Raw genomic sequence first — 10,245 nt, 5'->3', positions numbered from 1 at the left:
TCTCTCCATATAATGCAGAATATTAAAGAAGCAAAAACAAGTGCTGTGTTGGCAAGTCTAAATGCTGAAAAAAGCTTTTCATTGTGTTAGTTGGGAATATTTATTTTTAGTCTTGGATTGATTTGGTTTCAATGAAAAAGCAATTAACAATTTTAAAACCATATATTCTGCCCCTACTGCAAGAATCCAGATAAACGGACGCCTTGCCGATATTATAAAACTGGAAAGATCTACACGACAGAGATGCCCTATGTCACCGACACTTTTAGCACTTTACTTAGAACCTTTGGCTCCAGCAATAAGAGAACACTGTAACATACAGGGAATTATGATTAATAACATAGAACATAAAATAGCAATGTATGCTGATGACGTCTTGCTCAGCGCCTGAATTTCTGCACAGGATTGTCGGTATTGCGCACAATTTAATTGATTCCCGCAAATCTAACAGATATGATGCTGGAAATTCCCGCACACGTTTACAGCGATGTATATTACTGTTCGACCGACATCTGCGGCTGTGCTTACTGCGGGACGACTGGCCGGAACCGCTGTGTCCGACTGTCTGACTTCGACCCTGAACACACCTGTAGCTCTCTGCGCCTCTCGCTAGCATAACACAGACATGCTAACAGTGATATTAAGTTTAAGGCATAACACAGACCGCTGGTTAACGCATAAATCTACATCATCTGAGGCAGAACCTGCTAATAAAAACAGCGCCATGTGATGTCAACATTAACAACATTTATCTTCAGACAGGTAACTGTGACGTTACTATAGTAACACGTTTCAGGCTATCCGGCTCAGAGTGTATGAACGGCTCCGACTAAACAGGTGATATTAGCGGCCCGATGTGTAAAATGCTGCGGTGCTGCACGTTTTATCAGCTGATGTTACAAAACATCAATTTTAATTAACTCACATGTTTCTCATTCAACAGACCTGAAGAGAGACAGTGAGGCAGATTCAACAAAATCGTGATGCTAATGCTACTGAAACTGAATATAATATATATATATATATGTAAGATACTCACTGGCCTAACCTGTGCAATATAATTTCATCCAATACAGCAGCTCTGCTATCAATTCTACATTTATGAAGCTTATACATTTTTTGACAAGAAGGTGAAAATTCTGCTTTATGTTCATTATTGAGTGATTGTGGTGTATTAGAGTGCATTATATTGAAAGGTGTTCCTAATATTTTGTCCACTCCATTAAAAATACATAAGGAGGGCAAAACATTAAGAACATCATTCAATGTAATGCACCCAAGTACACCACCGCCACTTAGTACGACCTCAGTAATAAACAAAGTACAATTATCACTTTTTTGACAATGTCAACAAAAACTGAAAATGTATAAACTTCAAAAAAGCTCAATTTATAGCAGAGCTGTTGTATTGGATTGAATTATATTGCACATGTGTTCCTAATGAAGTTGCAGGTGACTGTAGTTTAGAGAATAAAACTGTGTATACTAAATAACTAATTATTAAATAATATAGTTCAGAGAATATCTTAAATTGAAGGAAAGTGACAAAATACAATCTGTGGTAAGAATACGACAAGGTACGACCTACAGTCCCCCCCGACAAAGTAAAATCCCTCCTATATGAAGCAATTAAGGAGGGAATTCCCCCCTATTTAAAAATATGAATTTCAGGCCCTGATCAAGCACCCAGAAACCAACTAACCTGGAGGTCATAAATCTTGAAGACTTGACTGATGGCATTGGCTTCTTTTCCTGTGCGTGCAGCTTTCCTCCTGAACAAGCTCTAGACAAGGGGCATGTCGGTCCAGCTCAGTGTAGAAGCACTTCTCCGGGTTGATGTTCCACACTCTGTGAAACTCTGCACGGATCTGCAAAAACATGAAATGACTGTTTAAGTCAGATTATAGTGTTTTTTTGTCCTTTCTGACTAGAAACATCAAACAGCAATGATCAATTCTACACCAATCACTGTTAACCACAAACCCCTGATGTTGCACAATGACCACTTGTTTGATCTACTTTTGAGTAGTAGAGTGAAAAGTTAGATAGAATTTATAAAAAGGTTGCAGCCTGAGTAAAATATCAGAACAACTTATCAGTTACCTAACATTACAAGCATTAAATTAAACATGGTTTTTCAGACCATAATTTACAAAACACCCAATACAACTTTTGGTTTGTTCATTTTGGTGAGAGGGAGAATTGAACTTTTATTTTCGATTTCTTTGTACTATAAGGGGTGATTGCATGTTAAAATGTTAAGTAGGTAAGGAGCAACTTAGCACGTTACATCCACAGATAGTACAGTATGTCTTGCTGCCTTGTTTGGATTCAAATTTAAACTAAAATCTGTATTTATCAACAGAAAGAAACTGTTACAAATCATGAGTCATTTTTATCTCCAAACTTAAAAGAAAAACACAAGTCTATAATATGCTCTTCATTTGTTTTGTCTTTGGAGGTCAGGTCACATAAGTAACATAAGGCAGCATGGTGGAAACTTACTGCACGCCAGCGCAAGTATATTCACCAGCGTACCACAACAAATTAACAAAAGAATAATAAGATGTTGCTTTCTTTCGCTGCTTAAACTGCCAAATGTATGCACGCTGTAAATAAACAACTTCTAACAAATTTATCTCACAGCGCGGGATTATAAGAAAATGGCGGACTTGTCCAGTTTGGCTTTGCGCATGTGCATGACGTCCCGCGGATTAAGAGACAGTTGACAAATTATCTGACTAAAATTCACCATGAGCATTACAGTGTTTAAGGAAGGCACACTTAAAATTTGTACAATTACCCTAAACAGTTTGCGGCGAATTCTTTTTTTTTTTTTTTGAGCTAATACAACACATTACAGAAATAAAAAGGTCTATTTTATTTATTTATTTACAACGGACGGCCGTCACTAGTTTATATGTATCATAAATGATAATGGTAAATTGAAAGCATACATTGTAAAAACACATGTTGGCATGTAATATAAAAGTTGAAAGAGCGCGAGGTCATTTTAAAATGTTTGTGTGAAGTCTGTTTTACTATTCCACCAATGTTCACCTGACAACATTTTAAAAAAAAAGGTGCATTGGTTGTCCAGTCATTGCAGCACTTAAGTGTGGTAAAAGCAGAAAGTGAGACTCAGTTTAAACAACCCGATAATTTAATTGTCTTATTTTACCTCTGCCGCCTCTCTTCCTCCCAAGGTGTTCGGTCAAACCAGAGACCAGGTGTTCTGGCACCTTTTATTAGTTCCATTAGTTCGGGGAGGGAGGTACCAAGTGGGAAGAGCGTAGAGGGGAGTTTAGTTGCTTGTTTTTGCTTATGTTTTTTATGTAAATTATTTATGGATATTTATTTGGATGGTTTTGGTGTGTATATATTTATTGATAATGGATTTATATTTGGTAGTGGTTTTATGTAAATGTAATATTTATTATATTTATATTATATTTATGTTTATATGGGTGTGTGAAAGTTTAACTTCATGATAGTACATGCCAGGTAGTTACCAGATATATGATATTTGGTGTTATATTTGTGGTTAATGTTTTTATTTGATAAGTTTTATTTTAGGATTTGTTTACTTTTGTGTAATATTGTGTTAATCTTTTTTTTTTGTGTATTTGCAATTTTTGTGTTGACTTTGTGTGACTATTAGTGTTTACTTTAGGATTTGTTTTGATACCCTCTATTTATTGATTTTCATTGTTTTAGTAGTTTGTTTTTCTGGTTTACCCAGACTTGGTGTAGGCGCAGTATCAGCATGCTGATCATTGCATCTTATGTCCCCTGTCTTGCATTACCTTCTTTTTTCTTTTTTTAAAATTGGCCTATATACTATCATTTGACCTTTTATTATATTTGCTGTTTCTTACTATTATTGTTAATAAAAACTTGTATTTTTTTGGAAACATGTCTTTGCTGCCTGCGTTTCATTTGCACCTGTGTGAGCTTTCTCTATTTAGCATTAGGGGTTGAACCCCTTCTGAATGTCCTGTGGGTGAAATTCCCCTAGGTGGCGTAATAGGAACTTGGTAACACCAAATCAGATACATTTAACCCTCGCTGCCTTGCCACACTTTTCATTCTGTTGTATTATCTTCCTGGCCTTCACTTTGCAGCCCAATAAAAAATAAATGAACTGGAAATATAATGTTTGAAAGGACACTTAAAGTAATAAATGTGCCCAAATTCCTGCTATTACTTGGCACGTTGGCTCTAGAGCACTTTGGCACACATTTATTAGACCGGTGCAAGTAAGGACAAATAACCTCACCCATGAGGGAATTTATGTAAAGGGAGAAGCTGTAAATACCATGTGTCAATATTGTTTCAACTGGGGGATAATTAATGGTTGAGTTGTCTTGGCTCAAGCTGCTAACTTTGTTTGCTGTGCAGTTATAAAGGTGGTGTAGAATGTTTCTGCCTGCTGCTGCTGGAAATGACATTGACCCCTTTCACTTCACACATTCGTTTGATCCGTATTTAATAGAAACGTACTGACGAGAGCAGCTTAAAAAAAAAATTACCATTAACTTTTGAAGCACATGACAGCTTATCGTCATGAGATGTCGTGTTTCCTCAGGTATCTTGAATGTGCCAAAGTCCTGACTCGATTCAATTGACAACTGTCATTTCAAGACTGGACTAAATTTAAAGATACTTTGTTTTATTAGCTTTTTATACTTGCCTCGGAAAAGTGCTCTATGAATCTATTTTATTTCTCATATTCCATTTCGACAGCTGGTGGCATTGGCAGATTAAAAGTGAGGTTAGTGGTGGTTACGTTGCTGTTTGTATTCATTATGTCCACTAGATGGAGCCAAATATTGCTTCCAAGAATCTGCCATAGCAGCTTCATCATGGGCTTATCACACTGTCCTCAGATGGGTCAAAGCTCCAACCGGTGTCAAAACCCTCATTACCACCGAAGCGTGCCCTTCTTTACGATAGAAGGTATGTGGGAGTGTAAGCGTAACACCTATTTTTAGTCATATTAAACTCATAAATTGGACACTCGTAGGCCATCTTCAGCCTCTCGCTCACCAAAGATCCAGACTTTAATTATGTCATCTGAAAAATAAAGTTTTTTTTCTATTTAAGTTTCATGAGTTTGGAGCCAAAGACACTCCTCGGTTGTATGCGTGAGGCAGCATTAACATTGCGGGGCCAGAGCCGGAGCGTTAAAGTCGAATGGCGTCTCCGATGAGCAGACATCTTTATTATCGATAAAATCTTAAAGTCAGAGTGTTTCTAAAATATTGATTTAACACCTCTTTGCCTGTTTTATTAAATAGCTTCTCTTTCATTGATGATCTGATAAATCTTATTTTTATGGTTTGGTTTCTCTAAAAGTCACAGTTGTGATTTGTGGCCCGTTTTACTCTTGTAGCTATATTGAAGTTTAAATGGTGGTGTGACCCGACCGCTGATCCGAGTGCAGTGGCCCCGCTCGGAGAGGCTTGATAAATATAAGCCGGAGGCTTTTTAGCACTGCTCTGGGAGAGCCTTTTGCTCCCTGCTAGATCAATGTGTCCTCACACCCCAGTGCCTCAGGCTATTAACTAGCCCCTCTCTCCTTACCCAGCTGCCTGTGTTAAGATATAACAGCCTGGTTTTATGTGAAAAGACACCACAGGCCAGGAGGTAGAAAAATCAGTGGGTCATTATGTGGCTCACTGTCAGCTCAAGATTGAACAAAACCTTTAAAATAACACAATACTTCAAATGGCATTTGGTGTGCAGCCCAAAATATAAAACATGAACTGATGAAAAGACATGCTCTCAAGGCCAGACTGGAAACTTTGAAACTAAGAGACACGCGCCTTGGGTTTTTCCTCAAAGATCTGGTGCTGAGGCATCAAACAAGTGTCTGATGAAGGTTGCAAAACCAAAAGACTGAGACTTTCTTTTTTTTCTTACACATTTTGGCCTTTAGTGTCTTTCATCAGCTGAAAATTGAAACTACTGATTTATTGTTCCAAAGCTGCTAAATGAAGAATTTTGTGGGTTGTATTTCATCTACCATTTCCAATTAAGAAACTTAGTAAAATGCATTTATTTACAAAATTAACAGAAGTCTTTTCTGCTTTCTACAGATATGACTTGTCAATAAATACCAATTAAACGCAATGTTTAATAAACTCCAAAATCTACAAAGCCTCTTGAATTCATGTTTATTGTGATGAGAGGATAATGTGTTAAAAGTCTCCATGGTGGGAATCATGTAATAGCTTGATTTACCACAGGGAGGCGCTGGCTTCATACATTCCCCTCACCCATGGAAGCTGATAAATGAAACCCGCAGATTTGATATTGAGGTTTGGCTCCACTGGAGCAGTTACAGGTTAAGTGCCTGGCAGTGTGAGTAGCGTGAGGTTCCTGTGATCTTCGTGCTCCTGCAGGATCCGATCTTTATGGAAGAAGACGAGAAAAGAAAAAAAATCCGGGATCCTGAATCGTTTCGCCCCGTTGCCCTCTAAACCTAAGAGTAATGGGCGACAGTGACATCTTCTGGCAGTCTCATTGAAATAAAGCCAGTAAACATACATAATGAGTGTTAAAAAAGTTGAAATTCAGTTACAATCTGTGTCTTTCTAGGACTAGACTTGAAGAGCCCAGGCTTCTATGTGTCAGACCACATTTGCCTCTTCACCGTGACATACTTGAAGGTTCAATCTGTTTCCTGCCTCCTGACAGATGGGGCTCAGGTGTTGCGCTTCCCCTCTTGTGAAAATTACACATCAGGTTTTTGATAGGTGTCACATTAGACACAGGATGTCGTTCTCTGTCTTTCTGCCTCGTCTGCCTTTTTGGTGTCGCTCGCAACAGGTGTGTGAGCTCCCACTGCAAGAGCTGACACCTCGACGGTAGCTTGCAGTTTTCCGACGCGATAAGCTGTGTGTTTATGGAACTTTTCTTGTAGAGGTTTAAGAAGACTTTCAACATCTCAAAGCAGCAATTGATTAAACCTGTTGTGCTTGGTCTTCTGTCAACTTCTGTTGTACTGTGAGGTTTTAAAGGGCTCAGTATGCTTGAAATGAACTAACAGACTCTCCCCCAACGTTTAACACCTCCTCTCACCGGAACTGGGCCTCATTGTTTGATTGTATGTATCGGAAAGTTTTCCTGATTCCGGTGTTGTAAAGGGTGATGTGGATGCTATTAAGATGGTCCCTCGTGCACTTTCTTTGAAGCATACTGAGTCTTTAAACTGAATTTTGAATTCCCCTCACTCTTTGTGTAAGGAAATAAAAACTATAAACTTTTCCTATTTTTCGAAAAAGGACACTTCTTTTTTGGACATTAATGGAAACAGCTTCAAAACTTCAAGCCTCTGGGAGGGTGTTTCATTGAGAGATGGCAATGATAAGGGATGTGCTGTCTACTTCCATAGCACACTACTGATTGGAGCACCCTGTATAGATCCCAAGAGTTGATTCAAGACATTTTCCTCCTTTTTTAGCAAATATTAATACTCAATATTTGGGAGGATGGTGCTTTCATTCAGAAGATGGAGTTAGCAAGCTAAGCTACCTAGCTCCCACTTTGAAAGTTTGTTAGTTTTTGAGCTTGCATATTCCCACTAGAAATTCCTTTTTGTTCATGTTTGTACTGTATGGTACCAACAGAAATAACGTCTTGTAGCAGACTCAACAATGCAATTGCAACATATAGGTTACTTAACAGTAGGCAATCACCAGTATTACATCACAATACGTAACAATGTTATTTCAACACTTTCTAAATATTTTGCAGTTCCTGCGCATTCAGTGTTTTTTTGTCACATGTAATACAAATGAAGGGGTTGAGCTAGCGTTCATCGGTCCGGTTGTGACACAGAACACTGTCAAAACTAACAGCAACCAGTAATTTTATAAACACAACCTGTTACTCTGTCATTGCAACTTTAACACTGCATTTCCTAAATGTCTACAAGTCTTTTTGAGTGTCATTGCAAAACAGCAAATGTTGAGGTTTTCAACATCTGCCTAAATGACTGACGTGTCAGATTAATAATAGAAAACAAATCTTTCTTGTAGGAAGATACATCTTTGTGTAGAAATGCTGGTCTCACTTTTATGTGGTCATAAATATTGTGAACTTTTAACATTGTTTTAGGTGGAGGCTTTAAATAAATCTGTTCAGGTTTTCTGCCTCTCCCTGCACTGTTTATTATCTGTCATTATCTGTCTTGTGCAAACCAAACTAAACTAAACTAAACTAAACTAAACTAAACTAAACTAAACTAAAATGTTATTTTCCCACATGAAACAGTTCAGATGATCTTTTAATCAGTATAAAATGTCAAGAATTCCATTCATGTCTAGTTTGCATGTGTACAGTGTGTAAGTACAATCTTACATAATAAGCTGTAGACAGGTGTCACAATTTTAGCAATCTACACATAGAAGAAGAAAGCCCAAAACCTGGTTTGATGTGTGAAAAGGTTACCACAACTCATTCAAAACTACAGAAACAGAAATACTTGACATTGTCAGCTCAAATGGTGGCTCATGTCATATTCCGATCGTGGATCATCATTACAAAAAAATCTCTTAGTAAGTATTCTGAATGAACTGTAAAGGCCTGTGGTGTTGATACAGCTGAAAACATTAGTATCACAGAGGCACACTGTGAATAACAATCAGTGTCCACCAGGGGAAGCGACACTGAAAGGATGAGTCCAGTAAAAGGCTCATTGCTGAATAATGACTGCTTGAACCTTTCCTTACATTTACTGGAAAGTGCACACCGATTGCTGATATGAGCCTTTCGGTAAAGGACTGTATCCTCCCGAAAACAAATCTGAACTTAGAAAAAAGAGGAAAAAAAGAGGAAAAAGAAAGGGGAGCTTATGTTAAACAGAGAAGCCTATTCACATAATGGGTTTATGTTCCCCTACTTGCCTACCCGCCCGCCCCTGGCCCCAATCTGGCCTCCTCTCTTTTAGAAGGCCTTAATGACTAACCCATTTACATAACTCCCTTCCGGTTTGCAAATGTTTCCCTTTATGAGGCCCTCTCCTCCCTCTGAACTCATTCTCCTCATCCTTTCTCGCTCTCCGTCTCTCTATAAATCCAAGTTTCTCGCCCTGGTTCTGACCAGGTGGATGCTGGTCAGGGCCTGGTCCCCAGCTCAAAGTAAACTGCCACATGCAGAGAGAGAAAGGCAGCCAGAGAACTGCGCTGACAATCTCTGTCGACAGTATATCTGAGGGCCTCGGCTGCCTGGCTACAGCTGAGAGTGTGTGTGTGCGCTTCGGTACCGACCGGTGAAGTGTGTCTCGACTGCAGCGTGCTCACCCAGCAGCTTTCCGGTGTGTGGGGGCCTCTGCTGATAGCCAACAGCTTTCCTGAGCCAAAACACATAATATTTTAGCTGGGTACTAATAATACACCGATCACAATTAAAGGGAACATATCACGCACATTTTCAGATCTATATTTTTTAATCTGGGGATCTACTGGAATATCTTTGCATGATTTACAGCTCAAAAACTTCTTATTTATCTTTTTCTGGCCCTTAATGCAGCTCCTTTGTTCAGCATCTGTTTGAAACAGTCCGTTTTAACTCCTGTTTCTTTAAGTAGACCCTCTTCTTCCTGTTCTGATTGGCTAGCTCTCTGAAGCTGCCCCTCGGCAGACATGAGCCAGCTGCGGAGGCCACTGAGGCCAATGATAGTGGTAGCATTTTGCAAAAACATTGCAAACAAAGCATTCAGAGCAGGTTAAAGTCCTGGGACTTACAGGGAATGTTTAACATATATCTGACATTATAACACTATATAAATAACAGAATCTGCATCAGTTGTCAGTTACACATTTTGTCTGATAATTTGTTAGTACACGTGTGTGTATGTGTGCGTGAATGACTGAACATCGGCAAACATCCCCGCTGAACAAGCGATCCGATCGTATACCATCGTTTATCAGCCTGGTCAAACCACAAACAGGAAGTCTAACTACTAAGTTTTTCCATGACAACCTATTTCGTCTTTAAGCTGTCACTCATACGCATATGCAGTACACCACCATCATGGTCCGACACAGCGATAAAGAAAAGGCCATCACGCATTGCAACAACAAAAAAGGTTCAAATTGAAGATTAGATTGCCAGATTGCTCATATATGATATGAGTCGTGGCAGAAATTCAAGTCAAAGCCTCTAATTATAGCCTCCGATCATTTTGTTATCTGAAACAGTCGGTTTCTATATAAATGTTCTAATGTAGTTAATCTC

This window comes from Scomber scombrus, chromosome 24 (genome assembly GCF_963691925.1).
Source record: "Scomber scombrus chromosome 24, fScoSco1.1, whole genome shotgun sequence".
In the NCBI taxonomy this organism is placed as follows: domain Eukaryota; kingdom Metazoa; phylum Chordata; class Actinopteri; order Scombriformes; family Scombridae; genus Scomber; species Scomber scombrus.
The sequence above is the reverse complement of the archived record's forward strand: the minus strand, read 5'-3'. Positions refer to the sequence as shown.